Source organism: Tamandua tetradactyla, chromosome 10 (assembly GCF_023851605.1).
Source record: "Tamandua tetradactyla isolate mTamTet1 chromosome 10, mTamTet1.pri, whole genome shotgun sequence".
Classification (NCBI taxonomy): Eukaryota; Metazoa; Chordata; class Mammalia; order Pilosa; family Myrmecophagidae; genus Tamandua; species Tamandua tetradactyla.
In genome coordinates this window covers 13,652,849-13,675,100 of record NC_135336.1, presented here as the reverse complement: position 1 = coordinate 13,675,100, position 22,252 = coordinate 13,652,849, and the positions used below count along the sequence as shown (strand labels likewise).

Below are 22,252 nucleotides of genomic sequence, written 5' to 3'. Positions count from 1 at the left end.
TAAAAGCAGCTGACTTCATGGGCAGAGGGAAGCAAAACTTCTTTTTCTTGATGCAAATGGAAAGAATCCCAAGAGGCCAGTGAAGCAAGAAATTATCAAAGCCGTGGTATTTACTAAGTAACTCCATGCCAATGTCCCAGCAAGCTGCCACCCGCTGCTACCAAGCCCCTTTGCCCTTGCTGACAGGCTCAGTGAGGGACTCCCTGCACCAGGGCAGAGAAGCAGGAAGTTTTCTGAACTCAGAAGAAAAAGGACTCATTCTGGAGACTCCCAGCAGGTGGGGGAGCCCCTAAGTAGAGCCAGGCTCTTTTGACTCAGAGCACACACAATAGGGCCCTCTCAGGAGAGGGTTTTTTTTTCCTTCTTCTTGGCCCTTGGGGTTTGTTCTAAGCTGACTTTCTCTGTGTGAGGGTTGTCTTGGCCTTTCTGGTTTTCTTTCCCTCTGGAACTTTCAGGTCCTTCCTTTGTGCCTGCTGTCCCTGTTAAAAGGCCGGAGTCATGCTGCCTTGCGCTTTGCAGTCTCAACAGTCCCTTTTTGAATTGAGGTAAGTGGGCATATGTCTGTAGTCTCAGTAGAGGAAAGGGCACCTTTATCACCCTGTCTCCTGCTCCTTGCACTCTGTCGGGAGCACTGGGTGAGGGAGTGTCTATAAAAGGCTGACAGGGGCTGCTCGGGGCAGATGACCTTTAAAGATCTGTTCCAGTTCTGAAATTCTAAGATTCTAAAATGGTGCATGGCCCCCAAACAATGCCCATTGAAGAGGAGCAGGTGGTACTGAAGATTATGCTTTACAGGAGCTGCCTTTAAGATACTTAAAGAACAGAAAGGAGAAGGTAAGATTAGTCCTAGTACATGTGGTCTCAGAAGGCAGGAATTTTTTTATTCTTGAACACTTTGATGTACATTTATTTTGAATAATGATATTCATTTGTGTAATCACTTTAAGTACAGTTATCAAGTTCAAGAAGTTTAGCATTGATATAAAGCCTACATTCCTATTTTTAATGTCCCAAAAATGTCTATTTGAGCATTTTCTCCTCCATTCGTAGATCATATCCAGTATTATGTATTACATTTAACTGTCATCTCCTCTTTAATGTCTATAATTTTTACTGTAGAAATATATATACAACAAAAATCCTTCCATCCCAACCCTGCCCGAGCATCCCATTCAGTGGAACTGATCATATTCACGATGTTGCAGTGTGCTCACCACCATCCATTATCAGAATTTAACCTTCACTGCAGACAGAAACCCTACACACATTCAGAAGGCTACAATTGTGACTGGGATTTTATAACAGTTCCTATAGAAAAGGAGCCCTGATTTAGTAGATAGAGCTCTGGGCATGAAGTCTGAAGACCCTGTTTGGATTCCTGACCTTTGCTTATGGGTGTGACCCTGGGCTACTGGCCTTACCTTCCTGACCCTCTGCTTTCTGATGTGTCAAATGGTGACAATAAGCCCTGCTTGGTTTCTGCCATCAGGCCTTTGTGGGGCTCAAGGAAGATAAGGAAAAGTGCTTGTAAATTTTGAAGTTCTACAGATATCTGTACATTTAATCCCATAGTCCAACCCCTTAATTTTACAGAGGAGATAACTCAAGTCTAGAGGAGTTAAGAAAATTTACGTGAGACCATGCAATATTGATCTAAGGAAGTAGCTTATAAAACCTCAGATCTAAAGAGTGATGCTTACACTGATCCCTGGCAGCCCTATGTTAAAAGTCTTTTGGGGCACCTTGGGGCCATTGCGAAGCCCCAAACTTCCAATGGGGTTGCATCTCCCTCTTAATTTTATTTTCTAATTATAAAAATAATACACACTCTTTGTATGAATCTTGTAAAATACAATAAGTACAAACAAGGAAACTTTTAAGACATTTCCCATGATTCTGCTACTTGGATATATCCGCTGTTGAAGTTTTGATATATAAACTTCTATTTTCTTCAGTGCACTAACAGGTTTGAACATAATTGGAACACTTTATGCAAAGTTTTGTATCCTGGTTCTTTTTCCACCTAACAATTTGTTATGCACTTTGCCATTATATCATATCATTAAGCAGTGTTTAATGTTTGCGTAGTGATCCACCATATGGTTATATAACAACTCAAGTAAGTCCTCTATTGTTGGTTACCAAGGTTCTTTCTTAATTGTTTGGTATTATAAGTAACAGTGTTGAGCATTCTTACATACTCCTGTTCCGTCTTTAAATTCCAGCCACATTTCTTTCATTCTAGGTAGCTGTCCAAATATTAAGAAAGGGAATTGGAAAGAAAACCAGCATCAAACTCTGTACCAAATGTGGAAAGTGCTGCTCAATCATCAGGCAAATGCTCTGTAGAGACTTCCCTGGATGAACAGTCTTCATTCATTTCCCTGACCACTCTCTAAAGCTCTCCTTGTCTTGTCTTTTGTAGAGACTCACACCTGTTAGTTTGCCCTGAATCACTGCAAGTTTCCCCTTGTGATGTGTACGGTTGTAGACTATGATGCACAGCTGTGGTCCAAAGCATTATATTTTGTTAAGTAAAGGATATTATTAAAGGTATATATTTGCATTGAGTATTTATTTTTGCTCTGTGTTGTTCCCAGAGATACTTAAGGTAGGCAAGTTTCGTTGGTCTTTCCCAGTTTGAGTTTACTATTAGATTGGTGGTAGCTGGTATCCAAAGATGGTGCCTCCCAAGAGCTGCACCTCCTGGGATTCATGTCCTTGTATCCCACTCCTCCTGAATCTGCTCTGTAACTTGTTTTTGACCAAGAGCATGCAGGAGAGGCAATGCTTTGTGACTTCCAGTGCAAGCTGAGGGAGGCTTACAGTTGTGGACAGTCCCACTCTGAGGAAAACCACTTAAGAAGTCTGGTTACCCTGAGACCATCATGCTTTGAGGTCCTTGCAACTAGTCATGTGGTGGCTTGGAGCTGTATGTTCCCCAGAAAAAAACATGTTCTAAATCTAACACATTCCTGTGGGTGTGAACCCATTGTAAGTAGGAACTTTGATGAGGTTAGTTTAGTTAATAAGGTGTGGCCCACATCAATCAGGATGGGTCTTAATTCTATTACTGGAGTACTTTACAAGTGGAATAAAATTCTAACAAAGAGAGAGAGAGAGAGAGAGAGAGAGAGAGAGAGAGAGAGAGAGAGAGAGAGAGAGAGAAAACCGGCCAGTCACAGGAGGCAAGAAGCTGAACCCAAAAGGAAGAGACCAGGAGATTCTGCTACATGCCTTGCCATATGATAAATTCAGGGCTCCAGGATCACCAGCAGCCAGCCCCAGAATGCCACAGCTTTAGGGGAGAAAGCATTGCCTTGATGATGTCTTGATTTGGACTTTCTTTTAGACCCCAGATAGTAAGTTAATAAGCTCCCATTGTTTAAGTCAACCCATTTCGTGGTATCTGCTTGAACAGCCTAGGAAACTAAAACAGATGTCCAGCCCAGTTGAGTCTTCAGGCACTTCCAGCTCCAACCTCCATCTGACTGTAACCAGACCCACTGGAAACTATGCATCAGATGAACCCAACCATTTCACCGACCTGCCAGACAGAGACAGGGATCCACCATGGCATAAAGCTACTGCTATTATGGAGGAATAGATCATTAGAATAAAACTTGATTCTTTCTTCATAGCTGGGCACTTAAGCATTTAAAATTTGTATTTTAGTCACATTAAAGGCTCTAGATTATAATAAGCATTTACTGGGCACCTTTTATATAGGGACTGTGCTGGGTTTGAAGAATAAAAGACGAATAGGACCCAGCCCTGCTCACCCCCAGGAAGCCATAATCTAATATGAGGGTGCACGCGTAAGGTGATGACCCCAATGTGATAGGAGACATGGGGTGGTGAACATCACAGTAGACTCCTGGCTCCACCAGAGTGAGGTGATCCTGCCTGTATGTACATTGAGTTGCATCTTGAAAAAAGCCTGGGAGCTCACTGCTAACACAGTAGAGGAGAGAGAGAGATGCATGTGCAAAGAGACAGTGTATCTGTGTTGGGGCAGAGGCCAAGATGTGTTCATGAAGGCCTCATATGCTAGGTGTAGAGCTTAAATTTGGTTCAGCCAAAAGTGGGGAATCGGTAATGAGTTTTTAGCAGGGGAATTAGATGATGACATGTACCTTTTAGAAATGTCACTCAAATACTTTCATTCATTCAACAAATGTTCATGGAGCATCCTGTTGATTGAGCCCTGTAATGGTCTAGAGCAGTGCTGTGCAAGGGAAATGTAATGTGGGCCCCTTATTTGTAGTCACCACTTTAAAAAAGTAAAAAGGAACAGGTGAACTTAATTTTTTCATATTTATACTTACACCACATCTTCAATTGAGACTGGACTCATTTCCAAAGCTCTGGCGTGTGGCCACCATCTTGACAGTGCAGCTCTAGAAGAAGGGGCTACAGTGGAGAACATGACAGGGGCGGTTTCTGCTCTCACAGAGCTCGTATTCTGATACTGAAGGAATGTAACTGATAATAAACTAGTAAATAAGTCAATCAATAAGATTGGTTCAGTTTGTGATAAGTAGTAGGGAAAAGATATAACTGCCAGTATGAAAAAACTAAAATATGTTGACTCATGCCTGGGTGGGCAGTTAGTGGGTAGATGGTGAAGCCTTGCTGTGGAAGTGACAATTACACTGACAGCCGAGTGACAAGGTGGGGCCAGGTTTGGAGAACTCCCAGGACAGAGCCTGTGATTGATGGAGGATGGCTAGAGAAGAGCCTATTGCTGCAGTCCAGAGGAGGGATGGCCAAGCTCTGAGCAAAAGCCACAGCAGTGGGAGCAGAGTGGAGACGCTCAGCCAGGGAATGTGCAGGAGGTAGAATGGACAGAATTTGTTAATGACATGAGGTGGGGGTGAGGGAAAAAAGTGAGTCTGGAAGACTTTCAGGATTTGGGTTTGGGTGATCAGTACATGGCAGTGCTGCCAATATAGGGAATAAAAGGGAAGAAACAAGTTTTTCTCCTTTTTTTTTTGAGGAGGAGGATTGTAGAGGAGTAAGATAATGTATTCATTCTGTGGCATGATGAATTTCAGTTGTCTGTGAGATATACAAATGGAGAAGTTCAATGTTTAAAAAAAGATTCATAGGATTGCCATAAAATTGTCTGTGCACTGGTCCCCCTCACTCCACTCCCATCAGGCAATGGAAAAGCACTGCTTTCCCTCTTTCCTATTCCTTAGTGGCATCTTGGACAGATTGCCTCCCCACTAATGCTGGCTATACTAATGTCTTGAAGAATTTGGCATGGGAAAGGGGGCCAGGCCAGTTCTTTCGATAGTCCTCTTTTCAGGTAAGGAAGTTCCTGGCCTCGTTCTGTTTTTTTCAGGCTTCTGGGAGCCTCCAACAATACAGCTCTCGTTAGGAGGATGATTGTCTTTTTCTTACAGAGCAGCCCTCAGACATGGGCCCCTGCTGGCTCTCCAAGTCCCCAGCTCCTTACAGTTGGGAGTATTTCTCGCTTGGCAGCCACTGGGCAGCCCATGGCATATGTCCTTCCTCTTCTTTGCACTAGCTCATTTGGAGCAGCAGGAATTGTGTAGCTCTCTTCCACACTATCAGGAGTCTCTCTCTTCCAAGGCACAGATTCCATAGTCCTTTTGTTAGAGGTAGGGAGGGATATTAGGGTACGGATGGCAGTAAGTCTGGTTTTGCAATTTCTTAGTAAGCAACGGGTGGCAAAGATAGGGGTTCTCAATCTTGCCACCCAGTAGAATTATCTGGGGAGCTTTCACAAAACACCAGTGTGGTACAACCACTTCAGAAACTATTTGGTGTTACCTACTTAAAGCTGAACATATGCATATTGTAGTGATTCCATTCCTAGATATATGCCCGTCAGAAGTGCAGACACATGTATCAAAACAACATGTACAAGAATGTTCACAGCAGCATTATTTGTAAGAACTAAAACTGGCAATAATTCATATGTTTATCTATAGTAGGATATTTAAATATATTTTGTGTGCATTGCCAGACAGTGGAATACTACTCATCAATGAAAATAAATGAGCAACAGCTACCCAAAACAACAAAAATGAATCTTACAAATGTTGAATAAAAGAAGACAGACACAAAGAGTACATATTCTATGATTCCACTTACGGAAGATTCAAAAACAGACAAAACAAATTAGAAAGGATGAAGTGAAACCTTCTCTATTTGCAGATGACGTGATCTTATATACAGAAAGCCCTGAAAAATCCACAATAAAGTTACTAGAGCTCAGAAAGGAATTCAGCAAAATGGTGGGCTACCAGATCAACATGCAAAAATCAGTAGAGTTTCTATACCCAGTAATGAATAAAATGAAGGAGAAATCAAGAAAAAAAATTCCATTTACAATAGCAACTAAAAGAATCAAATACCTAGGAAAGAATCTAACCAAGTACATAAAGGACTCGAACATAGAAAACTACAAAACATTGCTAAAAGAAATCAAAGACTTAGATAAATGAAAGGGCATTCCGTATTCATGGGTTGGAAAACAACATATTTTTAAGATGTCAATTCTACCCAAAGAGATTTACAGATTTAATGCAATCTCTATCAAAATTCCAACAGCTTTTATTTTTTTTGCAGAAATGGAAAAGCCAATTATCAAATTTTATATGAGGGATAAGGGGACCTGAATAGCTAAAGCCATCTTGTAAAAGAAGAACGAAGTTGGAGGGCTCATGCTTCCCAATTTTAAAACACGTTACAAAGCCACAGCATGGTGCTAGCACAAAGATGGACATATAGACCAATGGAGTAGAATTGAGAATTCAGATATCATTCCTCACATTTATGACCAACTGATTTTTGACAAGGGTGCCGAGTCCACCCAATTGGGAAAGAGTGGTCTCTTCAGCAAATGGTGCTGGGAAAACTGGATGACCATGTGCGAAAGAATGAAGAGGACTCCTATTTCACACTGCATACAAAATCAACTGAAAATGGTTCAAAGACCTCAATATAAGAACCAAGACTGCAAAATTCCTAGAAGGAAACATAGGGAAGCATCTTTAGGACCTCCTATTGGGTAATGGTTTCTTGGACTTTATACCCGAACACAGGAAACAAACAAACAAAAAATAGATAAATGGGACCTCATCAAAATTAAAAACCTTTGTATACCAGAGGACTTTATTATGAAAGTAAAACAACCTACCCAATGGAGAAAATACTTGGAAAATACATATCCGATAAGGGTTTCATATACAGAATATATAAAGAAACCCTGCAACTCAACAAGAAAACAACACAACTGAAAAATGAAATGAACAAAAGACTTGAATAGACATTTCTCCAAAGGATATACAAATGGCCAAGAAGCACATGAGAAGATGCTCAGCATCACTTGCTATTGGGGAAATGCAAGGCATGACCACAAAGGGATACCATTTTGCACCCACTAGATTGTCACTACTGAAAAAATTGGAAATTATAAGTGTTGGAGAGGATGGGGAGAAGTAGGAATGCTCATTCATTGTTGGTGGGAATGTGGAATGGTGTAGCACCTGTGGAAGACAGTTCGTCGGTTCCTCAGAAAGTTAAGTATAGAATTGACATGTGACCCGGCAGTCCTAATTCTAGATATAAACCCAGGAAAATTGTAAGCAGGGAATTGAACAGATAGCTGCATGCTGATATTCATGATGGCATCGTTCACAATTGGCAAGAAATGGAAGCAGCCCAGTGTCAAACAGTGAATAGATTAATAAAATGTGGGATATACGTACGATGGAATATTATTCAGCCATAAAAGGGAATGGGGTTTTGATGCATGCAACATGGATGAACCTTGAAGACATCATGCTGTGTGAAATAAGTCAGACACAAAAGGGTAAATATTGTATGATTTCACTGATATGAAATAATTAGAAGAAGATTCATAGAATCAGAAACCAGAATATTGGTTACCAGGGACGAGTGGGGATAGGGACTGGGAATTAATGCTTCAATTGTTCAGTTTCTACTTGGGACGATGGAAAGGTTTTGGTAATGATGGTGTTGATGGTAGCCCAACATCATGAAAACCGTTAGCAGCACCAAATTATATATTTGAAAGTAGTTGAAAGGAGAAATTTTAGATTGTATATATGTTGCTAGAATTAAAGTTAACAAATAAACATAGGACTCTACACTCTAAACCATGGACTATCTAGTTGGTAGTAAAATTGTAGAAATGTTCTTTCATCAATTGTAGCAAAGTGCCCTGCTAATGCAAGGTGTTAATGTTGGGGTGGTATATGGGAGCTCTGTATTTTGTGCATGAGTTTTCTGTAAACCTACAACATCTGTAACACCACCACCACAAACAAAAAACCAGGCAAAACAAATACATGGTATTAGAATTCAGGAGAGCTTTACTGTTCTGGGGAGGAGAGATGAGAGGGCCTGAGGGAGCACGAAGGGGGCTTCGGGTGGCTGGCAGTGTTTTATTTTTCTTGTGATGGTTGTATGTGGGTGCTCACTTTGTGAAAATTCACCACACTTTTAATGTAATTTTAAATTCTGTTACATTTGAATTTAAAATTTCATTAAAAAAAATACCAGTGCTTGGTCTCCATACCCAGAGGCTCTGATTTAATTGCTTTCAGAGTGGAGTTCAGCCTTTTCAATGTTTCAGAAGCTCTCTAGGTAATTCTAGTGAAAAGGGGGACTTGAGAAACACCATAGGGGGTGGGGGGGGTGGGCAGGCGGGAAGATGGAGAAACAGGCAGGGAAGGGTCTGGTCATGGAACCGGCCTGACTGTTGGCTAAGGTCAGTTTTTTCACCTATTGGTCAGCCCCACTCAGCAACTGGGTTCTGGTTCAGAAACTTCAGAGCAAGGTCAAGGCCAGAGATGTGGAACTGGCAGCCATCTCCACACAGAGCGTTGCTGCCCCGGGGTTGGGGATACTGGCAGGAGATTGTTTAGAGTGATGAATCCCAGGCTTAAGGCTGGATATGGAAAGAAATGAACCAGGAGAGGGCTACAGACTTAAAGAAAGTGAGGTAATCAAGGATCTGGAGGTCTGGAAGAGGTTTCATAACAGATGCAATAAAGACAAAAGAGCGAGGTGGTAGGCAGATAGAAAACTGTGATAAGAAGATGGATCTTGTGGTTCAACAAATGCCCAAAGTAAAGCATTGCACAGATATTACAAATTGCCCTGCTCTCAGTGAGGTCTGTTCTCAGTGCTGCCCAAGCGAAATGCCTGACCCTCAAGCAACCACATAATATGTTCTGTCCTGCCTGGACCAATACAATCCTTTAACTCTTTTCTTAACTGCCTCATTGATATACCAAGACACAGGGACTTGGTTCTGGATGTGAGCTCCAGGGCTGCAACCAGTGGGTGCTCAAGCTTGGAGACTGGCTTGCTTCACAGGACTCTGGGTTTCTCCATCTGAAAAATTGGGGGATTCTGGTCAATAAAAATAGAATACGGTTGTGTTCTGGGGAGGCTTCTGTGAGCAGGATGGGTTAGAGGGAAGGGAGAAGAAAGCTGTTAGCCTGATGGACTTCTGTTTATTTAACATTTTATTTTGAGATAATTTCAAATTTATAGGACAATCACAAATATAATACAAAACCCATACAGAGAATGCCAACATACCACCACCACCCCCAACCAGATACCTAGAGAACCCAAATTTTAGCACTTTGCCACATTTGTGGTACCATCCCATACAATAATAGCCTTTTACCTGCTTTATGCACTGGATTCCACAGCTAAGAAAATCTTGAAAACCATGTATTGACTTATTTTTATGGTTCCTTCCAGTGCTAAGAATCTGTAGGTCCCCTGTCTCCTCAATTGGCCAACAAGAAGATCAAGACCCCTGGGCCTGCCTGGCACACAGGTGGCTCCCCAGGGTTTTAGCCTTGCCCCACCTCCTCCCACCCACTCAGCTTTAGAAGGAAGCTTGTTGCCAGGACCCGAGAGGCTGCCTGAGGTCACGTGCTCACTACCTACCTGACTGCATGTAGCCCCCTGTTCAGCTCTCCAGAAGGCCCTGTCACAGCACTTTCTGCACAGAACAAATGGAGAAGATCAGACTGTTGTGCACACTTGTAACTGGAGGAGAAGGCTGGTGCTGGGAGCCTGGCTGAGGCTGGGGCCCAGATTAAAAATTGGCCCTTTTCCCTTTACAAAAGGTTGTAGGGCCAGGATTAGCAGGGTGTCCCCAAACCTCCTCAAACTGAGTGATTAGAAAACTTTTTTTTTTTCCTGCATGGGCAGGCGCTGGAATTGAAGCTGGGCCTCTAGCATGGCAGGTGATAGAAAACATTTTGAGCTGCTCCCAATAAAGTACGTTGCTATTTCAACTTCCAAAAATCAAACTATGTTGTGGCCCACTAAAAAACGAAGTCTCCTGTTCACAGAACCATGTGTGGAAAATTTTTCTAAAAATGATTGCTTTGGCCTCCTGACTTTGAGGGCACAGAAATGGAGGCCCCAACAGAGGGGACTTGCCCAAGGCCACAGAGCTGGGTCAAGGCAGAAGGTGCGGTTTGGGGGGAAGAACCCCAATTTGGGGTCCGACCAGCCAAGGACCAATCCAGACTCCTCTCCAGAGTTGTATGACCTTGGTTAAACCCATTAATCTCTTACTTTCTCAACTATAAAATGGGGGGGGGAGGGCAGTAATAATATCTCCCCAGGAAAGCTGTTGTAAGGCCTGAGTGAGACAATGTGGTAAAATGTCTGACCCAGAATAGGTCCTCCCTAATTAGTAGGCATTATGTCAAAATAAAACATCCATAGGTAGATGACCCCTTAGGGAGAGGCAGAAATTCACATGGAAAGGGCTGTCTCGAGAGCTGTGTGGATGCTCCTGGTGCTTTGTTGAAATACTACCCTCCCTGGGGGTGATGTTTCTCTGGAGCAGGCCTGAATGCTCCAGGAGAGAGTCTGCCTTCCTTTTCCTCACGAAGTAGACTATGACTTGCCATGGCTTCTGACCCCATCAGGGAGGAGCTTCGGGGGACCTCTGGGCAAAGGGCAACCAGTAAACAGCTATGGAGCCTCCACCCGCTGCTGAAGGGCAGTGGTCAGTGGTCAGGCTGTGAATTCAGCATCATCGGTCCATTTAGTGACTAATGGAGCACCTACTCTATGCCAGCCACTGTTCTAGGGGCTGGGGACACAACAGTGGACAAATAAAATCCCTGCCCACGTGGGGCTTATATTCCAGTGAATTCTAGAAAAGCAAAGGAAAGTGGTATTAGAGCTAATGTCAAACTCCGAGTCCTTTCTGTTCAGAAGTCTCTTCTCTGAAATTGTTTTCACTTCAGAGCCTACAGACTCTTCCTTTTCTTCCCTCCCATAGCTACTGTCTCTCTTTCCTCCTCCATTTCCCTGATTTTCCTTCTTGCCTAAATTATTCCCCTTTACCTGGGGAAATTAAAGCAAAATAGCAATTCAGTTTAGAAGCGGGAGATAATACCGTCCTGAATGATTGAGAAATCAGACAAGCTTTTAAAATGTCCTCTCCAAAATGTGCCCCACACCAATTAAGTTAGCTTGTTTTTGTCTTATTGTGTTGCAGCTGATCAACTTCTTTCTGAGCATTGTGGGTCTGCATTGGACAGGCCCCCTCCCCTCCCAGGGCACAGGTTTTGGGGTGTGTCTTTTATAGCAAACATGGCACCCCTGACCCTACCCTCTTTATCACTTAACTCCGGCTGTGAAAAGAAAGAGAAGAAAAGTGGGTTTGTTTAGTGGGAGCTCTTTTCTGAAGCCAACAGGGAGAACAGGATTTGAAACAAGAGGTGTCTGCAGTTGGGTTCAATGGTTAACCAGTCAGATTAATAAATGCCAGAAGGAGGAAACAGCCAGTAAACCAAAGAGGCAAGAAAAATGTCTCCCTGTGGTTCAAAAGCCAACGAAAGTTTACCAAGATCTGTGACCTGTGGTTAAAATGTCCACAGAGGCCAACTCTCCTCTGATTCCCACCTGAAGCATAGCTGCCTTTCAAGAGAGCCACCTGGCCCCGCTCTTTGGCTTAGCATCCCTGAGGCACAGTTTCCCCTCCCTGCCCCATCTCACACCCTGCCACACAGGACTCAACAGGATGGTCTCCTGCGGTGAAAGCCTGCAGTCCCTGCCCCAGCCCCACAGAATTCTTTTATGGGAATCCACTCCTCTGTCAGCACAGGCTTTCTCCCCCAGACAGCTCCTCAGTAGGTTTAGAATTGGACAGAGAGTTTTGGACCAGGTGAGAGCTTTCTCCTGACTCTAATCAGGAAAGCTGGGCTGTCCTAACCTCTGTCCTGACTCACTCTATGAGCTTTGGCAAATTTCTTGTCTTGCCAGGCTGCCGTGCTGGTAAGATGACAGTGTCGTCCTAGAAGAGTGGTCAACAAGCTTTTTCTGCAAAGGACCAGATAGCAATATTTTAGACTTGAGGGTCACACAGAATCCATCTCCACAACCCAATTCTGTTGTAGGGACAGGAGCAATGTGTAAATGATGAGTTGTGTTCTAATAAAGCCTTATTTACAAAAAGAGGCAGCAGATGGATTTGGCCAGGGGGCTATTATTTGCCAACCCCCATACCAGATCTCTAACGACCCCTGCAACTCACAAATATCATATGACCCTGGATGATGTTTTTTTTTTTTTTTTTTTTTAACATGGGCAGGCACTAGGAATCGAACCCGGGTCCTCTGGCATGGCAGGCAAGCATTCTTGCCTGCTGAGCCACCGTGGCCCACCCCCTGAATGATTTTTACAGAGAGAAAACTGAGGCCCATAGGTGCTAAATGACAAACCACAGATTAGGTTTGTGGCCAAGCTGGAGCTAGAAGCCAAGCCTCCCAGCTCTTCCAGGGGCAAAGCACGGGCTGCATGTGGCCTTGGGGGACTTACTTACACTGAGGACTGCGCCCCTCAGGCTAGGTGGTGCAGGGCAGGGAGGAAGCAGTGCTGGCTCTACCTGCTTTAAGAGGGTTTTCCTGCTCAATGAGGTCACCAGACCGAACTGGGTGATACAGGGACACTACAAGAAAAGGGGGAGGGATGGTGGTGGGCGGAAGACATTATGCCATCCATTTTGAATCCGGGAAACTGTGGCTTAGGGAAGGGAGGCCCCTGCATATTCCTGGTTGCCAGCGTCCTGTTTCTGAATTCGTGTACGTTACTGTCTTGCTACCCAGGTGGTGCTATGGAGAGGAAGGCCCCATAGTGCGCGCTCTTCCTGTGTGTCTAAATGTTCCACCAAAGGGGGCTCCTCCCAGGAGATAGCTCCTGAGTCTATTCGCCCATAGCTGTAGACAGGACGTGGCTAGTCCCCTGATGGCTTTCTCTTTATTGTTAACAGGTTTCTGTGGTCTGCTTCCCTTCAGTTAACCTTGTGTAAGTTTGTTTGGGACTTGCTGTTCCTTGGCTGAAGACCCAGTGAGCTTTTACAATGTTAATCTGTTTTCCTCCTTGCCCACAGCCTTTGTTCTCCAGAGGGGAGAGGCTGTGCATAAGGTCCAGTGGGGTGGGGTGACACCTCTTTCTCTCAGAATCTCAAGGGCCCAAGGTCCAGCCAGTGGAATCCTCCTCTCCAGGCTCCACCCGCTTTCCCCTGCATGGAAACCTTGACAGACCCATGGCCATGGAGTGCTGGAGCAACAATGCAACCTTCCCCCACCTCCCACCCCTCACCCACCCGCACTAAACTTGAGAAAATGCACCCATGCATATTTCTTGAGCTCTAAGGAGCAGCCACAGTTGTATTCCTATAGCAAAATTTGCATGAACGAAATGAAGCTTGGGCACCTGTTTGCTAGTGGGGTTTCTCGCCAAGAGAGAAAGGGAAATATTCAGAACTGCCTTCAGTGCAAGTCCAGATTGGGGTGCTGGCTTGATTCTGGGAGTCACCTGCAGATACTCCTTCTTGAAGGTGTGTGGGGACTCTTGGTCAGCCCACATCTTCTTCGGCTGCAAGATTGAAGCAAGGTGGACCCTCAGGCCAGTTGTGAAGGCTGCTGAAGCTGTAAATGTGAGGTCCCGCATTCAGCCAGGACACACCCCAGCCTGCCCCTCAACATCCTACAATGAGCAATCGTGGTTAGAGCCTGAATTCTCTGGAGCACCACTTCTCCAGGCTTGTCGCCCCCTGTTTCCCCTCACCCCCACTCCCTGCTCCTGCCAAACTCAATTGCAACAATTCCTGACCTGTCCCTGCTTTCCAGGTCCCCTGCCTTTGCCTATCCTCTGCTTTGAAAGTTTCTTCCTGCCCCCTCATCCACTTGTCTTTTAACTTCCAAATAGCATGGATTTTTTACCAACCCTTCCATTGTATTCAAGTCATTTGTGTCCAATGCCTTAAACAGTGATTTTCTCCAGGGCTGGGACCCTATCTGATCAATTACTATACCCCGCAGCTTCTTCCAGGATGCTGAAGGAAACTGTTGAAGGAGCTAGCAGATGAATAAGAAACCGGGCAAGGATGAGCAGTCGGTGGGGTAGGTGTCTTTTGTGGACATGGGTCATTTGTTGGTAACACCCACTATCATGAACATGTGCCTTCTGGTCCCTCTTCTTACTTTTCTTCTGGATCTGCTCCTTTCCCCTCCCTTCATGCTACATGTCCCCTTTCTATTTCTCTCCATCTTCTTCCTTTCTCCTGTATGAATTTCAGACTATGGAGCGCTTGGTGTATATAGTCTTGGTCTTGTTTGACCAAAAAGATGACACAAACTATCAAAACTGACTCAAGAAGAAACAGAAAATCTAAAGAGAACTATAACAAGTAAAGAGATTGAATTGGTCATTTAAAAATTAGCCACGAAGAAAACCTCAGGCCCAGATGCCTTCACTAATGAATTCCAACAAACATTTTAAAAAGGATTAATACAAATTCTGCCAAGAAAAAGGAAAGAAGGGAACACTTATCAACTCATTGTATGAGGCTATTATTACCACGATATCAAAACCAGACAAAGACATCACAAGAGAAGAAGTCTACAAGGACAAAGGCACAAAAATCCTCAATAAAATACTGGCAAATCAAATCAAGCAACATATAAAAGGATTATATGTAACAACCAAATGGGATTTATGTCAGGAATGCAAGGTTGCTTTAACATCTGAAAATCAGTTAATATACTATACCATAATAATAGAATAAAGAACAAAAAACACACGATATCTCCATAGATGCAGAAAAAGCATTTGGCAAAATCCAACACTCCTTCATGATAATTTTAAAAAACAAACAAACAAACAAAAACATTCAACAATGAATGGAAAGGATGAAGATCATCTATTAAAAAAACCTGCAGCTAGCATCATACTTGATTGTGAAATATTGAAAATTTTCCCCTTAAGATCAGAAACAAGACAAGGATGTCCTTCTGCTTTACTTCTATTCAACATTTCTGTCAAGTAGTCCAGAAAATGAAATAAAACACTTTCATATTGGAGAGGAAGAAGTAAAATCATCTCTATCTTCCAATTACACACCTTCGTATATAGAAAATTCTAAGAAATCCACTAAAAAAAGGCTAATAGATGAGTTTAGCAAAATGAAGTTAAGAAAATAATTCCTTTTATCATGGTATCAAAAAAGAATAAAATTCTGAGGAATAAGTTTAACAAAAGAAATGCAAAACTTATGCTCTAAAAACTATAAAAAATTATTGAGGCAAATAAACAAACCAAATACAACAATGACAAAAAATTTAACAAATGGTGCTGCAATAACGGGATACTAAAATGGAAAAAGAATGAAACGTGACCCTGCCTTATAGCATACATACACAAAAATTATTGAAAGAAATTAAAGAAGATCTAAATAAATGGAAAGATATTCCATGATCAGGTACTTAATATTAAGATGGCAATACTCTTCAAACTGATCTACAGATTCAATGCAATCCTTATCAAAATCCCAGCTGGTTTCTTTGCAGAATTGATAAGTTAATCTTAAAATTCGTATAGATATTCAAGGAACTCAACAGAGTCAAAATAATTTTCTGAAAGAACAAAATTGAAGGACTCACACTTCCTAATTTCAAAACTTACTACAAAGATACTATGATCAAGATGGTGTGATACTGATATAACGGCAGACATATAGATCAATGTAATAGAATTGAGAGTCCAGAGATAAGCCCTCATATTTATGGTTAATTGATTTTTTGACAAGGATACTAAAATAATTCACTGGTGAAAAATAGTTTTTTCTTTTTTCTTTTTTTTTTTTTTTGGTAGGGATGGGGTGGGGTGGGGCGGGCGGGGGGTCCTCCCCTTCCCGGGCCCAGCGCGCGCTGGGCAGGCCGGGTGGGGTGGGGTGGGGACGCAAAAAAAATAGTTTTTTCAATAAATGTTCCTGGAACAACTGGTTATTCACATGCAGAAGAATGAAGTTGGATCCCTTTCTCACACTACAGACAAAAGGTAACATAAAAAGTGGACCAAGGGTGGGCCATAGTGGCTCAGCAAGCAGAGTTCTCGCCTGCCATGCCAGAGACCCAGGTTGGATTCCAAGTGCCTGCCCATGCAAAGAAAAAAAAAATGTGGACCAAATACCTAAATACAAATGCTAAAACTATGAAACTCCTAGAAGAAAACATAGGGGTAAACTTTGTAATCTTTCATTTGGCAAAGGACTCCTACAGATGACAGAAAAAACACACGCAACAACAAAAATATATAGATAAATTGGATTTCATCATTATTTAAAACTTTCGTGCTACAAAGGACACTATCAAGGAAGCGAAAAAAAAAACCAATAGAACGGAAGAAATGTTTTTGCAAATCATATAGCTGACCTGTGTCTAAAATATATAAACAGCTCTTACAACTCAATAAAACAAAGACAAATAGTACAGTTTTAAAACAGGCAAAGGATCTGAATAGACATTTCCTCAATTAAAGTATGTAAATGGCCAATAAACACATGAAAAGATGCTCAATTATCCATCAGGGAAACACAAATCAAAATCACAATAAGATACCACTATCACAATAGAAAAGACAGATAATAACAAGTGTTAGTGAGGATGCAGAAATAATGGTACCCTCATACACTGTGACTCCTGGTGGGACTATAAAACAGAGCAGCTGCTTTGGAAAACAATCCATAAATTTCTCAAAAGGTTAAGCATAGAGTTACGTTATGACCCAGATATTCTACCTCTAGGTATACAACCAAGAGAAACGAAAACATACATCCATACAAAAACTTGTACGCAAATATTCATAGAAGCAATATTCATAATAGCTAAAAAGTGGAAGTACCCTAAATGTCCATCGATTGATGAATGGATAAATAAAATATGGTATATCCACACACTGGAATCTTATTTAGCATTACAAAGAAATGAAGCAATGACACACACTATATGAGTAAACCTTGAGAACAGTATGCTAAGTGAAAGAGGCCAGCCATAAAAGTCCATATGTTACATGAGTCCATTTACATGAAATGTTCAGAATAGGCAAATCTATAGAGACAGAAAGTTGATTAGTGGTTAGCTAGGGTTGGTCAGAGGCTGGGGAAATGGGGGTAACTACTGAAGGGTATGAAGTTTCTTTCTGAGGTTAGGACATTTTCTAAAATCAATTATGGTGATGGTTGCACAACTCTGAATCTATCAAAAAATCTCAAGGAATGAATTGTATGTATGTGTGTGCTGGTTTGAAAGGATATATGTCCCCTAGAAAAGCCATGTTTCAATCAAGATCCCATTTTGTAAAGGCAGAATAATCCCTATTCAATACTGTATATAATTAGATCATCTCCCTGGAGATGTAACCCAATCAAGAGTGGTTGTTAAGCCACAGAGGCATGTCTCCACCCATTTGAGTTTTGATTAGTTTCTGAAGTCCTATAAAAGAGGAAACATTTTGGAGAATGAGAGATTCAGAGAGATTAAGAGAGCAGAGAATGCTGCATTGCCACGAAGCAGAGAGTCCACGAACCGACCTTTGGAGATGAAGAAGGAAAATGCCTCCTGGGGAGCTTCGTGAAACAGGAAGTCAGGAGAGAAAGCTAGCAGATGATGCCTTGCTCGCCATGTGCCCTTCCAGCCGAGAGAGAAACTGGGACTGTGTTCACCAAGTGCCTTCTCGGTTGAGAAATCCTGAACTTCATTGGTCTTCTTGAACCGAGGTATCTTTCCCTGGATACCTTTGATTGGACATTTCTATAGACTTGTTGTAATTGGGACATTATCTTGGCCTTAGAACTGTAAGCTAGTAACTTATTAAATTCTCCTTTTTAAGTCATTCCATTTCTGGTATATTGCATTCTGGCAGCTAGCAAAATTGGAACAATATGCAATTACATCATAACAAAGCTGTTACAAAAATATATACATGCACATAGATAGAAAAAGACTGGAAACAAATACCCCAAAATGTGTAGTGAATTATAGATAATATTTATTTTCTTTTTCATATTTTTCTGTAGTTACCAAATTTTCTTCAGTGCTTATGGTTTATTTTTCCTTTACAATCATAAAAGTTAAGATTATGAAAAATTAATAAGCAAAGCCTAGGTGGTTCCTTTTCTTTGTTGCTTCCTCTTTCTTTTCTCGTCTGGGAGATTAATTATGAAAATGGCCCTAATTCTTCATCCCTTCCTGTGTTGACATCCTTTGTGATGTGACTTTTGAACTCTTCCCATCAAGAAGTAGGGGTCTATCTCCTGGCCTGTGACTTGCTTTAGCCAATGGAACATGATAAAGGGAACCATTTGCAAGTTTCAAGCTTAACCTCAAGAAGACTTGCATGCCCCAGGTCATTCTCTTGGAATCCCGCCTGCTGCCATGTGAACCAACCCAGCCAAGAGGCCAAATGGTGAAAGGCATGAGGTCCACTCACCGCACTATGGCAGCCAGCAACCTGCTAACTGCTAGATGTGTGATTAAAGCCATCTTAGATCAGCTAGTCCCCAAGGAACATAAGTGGGAGCCCAACCAAAATAGGCCAAGCCTGGCTCAGATTAGAACCATCCTGCTCACCTAAGACTTGTGAATAACAGTAAATGACTGTTGTTTTAAGGCAGTACATTTTGGAATGTCTTGTTACTCAGCAGTAGATAGCAGACACACCTCCCCTCTGCTCATGCTGTACTAGTGAGGCAAATGATGATCTCCTCTGTGTCCGCAGAGAGGTAAGGCAGCGCTAATAGTGGGTGAAACTGTAGGGAAACTTCAAAATACAGAAATGCTTCCCTCCCAACAATGAAACTGGCACTCTTGAAAAGCAGTAAGTATTCTGTGACCTAGGCTGTTAAAACAGAGGCTAAATGACGCAGCAAAACAAGTCAAAGCCTGGGGTAGCTGATCAGGCTTGTCCCCTAAACACCCGTTAAGCCCAGAGAGTCTGAGTGTCTCCAAGTGCCTCTAGGGAGGCACTTCTCTAGGAATGTATTTCCTCAGCAAACACCCTTGGCCAGGATTCCCAGGTGAGAGCTGTGACGCTGGAAGTACCAGATCCCTGGAAGGTCCATGGGTGGCAGGGCTTGGATGGGGAACAGAGGCAGCCAGCGCATGTACATAGGGAGTGGTTTCGGGCGCGCTCCTTTCCATGGAACGGCTTTCACAGTGTCTGTGGTGGAAGCCCCTGGCAATGGGGGCCCTGTCTGCTTGCCCTAGGACAACTTCCTGGCTGTTGGCTCCAGATTCTGGGGACCTGCATCCTCTTTGGGGAGCATCAGCTGTCCTGAATATTTTCAATGGAGGATGAGACAGAGCTGAACCTCTTTTTGGGTACAGAAATCCTTTCCTTGACCCTCGTTTAATTTTGAGTTTTGAAAGCCCTGCAGCCCTTGTGAGTTGCTTACTGGAACTCTCTGATCCTCTTGTGAATTAAAGGGCCCAGGGCCTGTGTGAGACTCCACAGAGCCAAGGTGCTGGGTGGGGTGGACCTGACATGTGGGAAGTGTCCTGTACCTCTTATGTCCTCACCCACCATTCTTATGTCAGAGAGCATAGTATTGACCCTTAAATAAGAATCTGATGAGAACAGGAAGCATTTCTATGAATCGGTGATGTCTCCCCACAGAGAATGAGGACAGATGTCTCCATGAAGTCATCTCAGAGAGGAGTAACTTCTTGGGAGTTTAAGCACCAGCCCTGGGAAAGGCACTGGAGAGAGACGGAGAACAACGTCCTTCCAACTTCAAAGGGCTTCTTAACTGGTTTCATACTTTCTGCCTTAACCTCTCTTCCATCTCTAATCCACTCTTCTAATATCCTAAATCATAGCCATGTTTATATCATTTGCTGACATACAGATTCTTGAAAGATTGGCATTTATTGAGAATAAAACCCAAATTCCACAATCCAGCATTCGCAGTTTTCCAGGGCATCAGCCTGCCCCACCAAGATTATTTCTCTGTGACTCCAACCTCCACCATCGTCCTTATGCTGTAGTCACCAAGCATCCTTCACACTTCCTTCAGTCTGATCTACGATCTCCCACCCCATCCTCCTGGTTGTCCCATTTCTCCTCCAAGGAGAATTCAGTATCTCACAAAGGAAAGCAGCACCGCATAATGCGTAATCCAGTGGTTAGGAGCTGCTGGGATCAGGGAAACCTGGTTCCATCCCTGTAAACTGTGTAATCTCAGGAAAATCGCTAAGGTTTTCTGCACCTCAGTGTTCCCATCTATACAATAGGGACAACCATATCTACTTTGCAGGAGTGTTAATAGGACTAAATAAAATCTGCAAGGCTCTTAGTGTCTGGCATATTGAGTACTGACTCAATTAATGGTGACCGTTCAGAGAAAAGTGGAGAGTTGAGGTTAAGAACCAGTGAGGGTAGAACTGAAGTAGAACCTGAGGTCTTTGAATTCTATCCTCTCATTTTCTTGACAAGGAAAATGCACTCTCAAAGCCAGCCAATAACTGAGCCTTCCCTTTGTACTTACTAGGGCTGCCTGCCTGCTGTCTGGATAATTCCAATGATAACAAGCTAGTGTGGAAAGAGAAATTCTCATTTGTTAGAAAATTTTTTTCATCTGTATCGATTAGGATCCTCTATTAATTGCTTAGCTTTTCCATTCATTTTTCATATGTTGACCCAGCTACAGAATAACTGCTGTATATGAAAACCTGTCTGATTAAATGCCACGAGTTAAATGAAATCCAGTAAGAACAGACTGGGGACTTACTAGCATTTGCAGCTTTTCTTGCTGTTCCTGCCCCCTGGCCTGCCGACTCTCTTCTCCGTGTTTTCATGGCACTTTGTACATCGCTTCCTCATAATGCATTATAATTGTTTGCATGTAATTCTCTCCCCACCCGGCTGTACTTCATGAGTCCTTGAGCCTCCAGTGTCTCACATCTGCTGGACACTTAGTACCTATTGACTGACAGAAGGAGCATTCCTCAGTAATTTGCTGTATGTTTGGGATGGTGTACCTTAGTTGTACTGAAACCCAATTATAAAGGGAGATGTATCTTAAAAGCAGAGGCACCTTTATCTAATGAATGGACCCTTCCTTTTCAGCATCCTTCACCAAAGAGAACAGCCTCCACTGAACCTTCCAAGTGAAGTAAGCTCGCTTCACCCCTATTGTGTCCCTGAGGGCTAGCTCTGAAGGTCCTCCCTTGTGTGGAGTTAAGTCATTTCTCCCCAAAGCTTTCCCCATTACAGTTTTGCCTTCTGGAGCCAATAGAAGCAGTTTGTTTCTCTTCCACACAGCAGCCTTCGGCTATCATTACATAGGTCACAACTCCCTGAGACTTCTATTCTGCAGGACAAATATTTACAATGTATATGATAGATGTATTAGTCAGGTTTTTGAGCTGCAAATCATAGAAATCCACTCTGACTTAAAACGATTTTTATTAAGAGGAAATGTGGTTGTCCACAGAATTGGCAAAAAAGTTAGAAACTCAGCTCAGAAATGAACAGGAATGAGGTGCTTTGAGGGAGCCAGAATCACACTGAGACATTGTCTGAAACTGTTCCAGGAGGACAAACGGGATGTCACCTGGAACCTGCATCACCTCCGGGGAGGGGCCAACTAGAGTCCTCCTGGGTTGTACGCACTGAGTGACACAGGTAAGTGAGAACACAGAAACTTCCTCAGGAACTTTTCAGGAAAAATAGGTAATAGGCAAATTTCAGGAAAAATAGGCAAATTTGCCTTCCAACTGACATCAGCTTGGCTTTCTCTGAAACGTCACAGAGTGATGGATGGTGGTAGGCATGTGTTTTCAACTACAGGTAATCTTCAGATCCAGATGTATTTATATGTCTACAAAAAAAAGTAGCCCCTTGAGAGACATGAAACAAGAGT

General features: G+C 42.7%; 2 long non-coding RNA genes across 3 annotated transcripts in view; both read left to right on the top strand.

Annotated features, from left to right (window-relative positions):
• LOC143647810 (uncharacterized) overlaps nucleotides 1–22,233 on the top strand; it is a 135,111-nt gene extending 112,878 nt beyond the window's left edge. Inside the window, exon 3 of one of the 2 annotated variants that reach the window (XR_013158195.1) lies at nucleotides 21,924–22,233. This is a non-coding gene — a long non-coding RNA (uncharacterized LOC143647810). Of the gene's footprint in view, nucleotides 1–14,372; nucleotides 14,433–21,923 lie in introns of those variants that run through there. The other variant, XR_013158196.1, reaches the window with a different exon arrangement.
• Nucleotides 135–2,548, top strand: LOC143647809 (uncharacterized). Its single transcript, XR_013158194.1, has 3 exons — nucleotides 135–277; nucleotides 456–545; nucleotides 2,246–2,548. It is a non-coding gene; the product is annotated as an uncharacterized LOC143647809 (long non-coding RNA).
• Nucleotides 22,234–22,252: the final 19 nt, after the last annotated feature.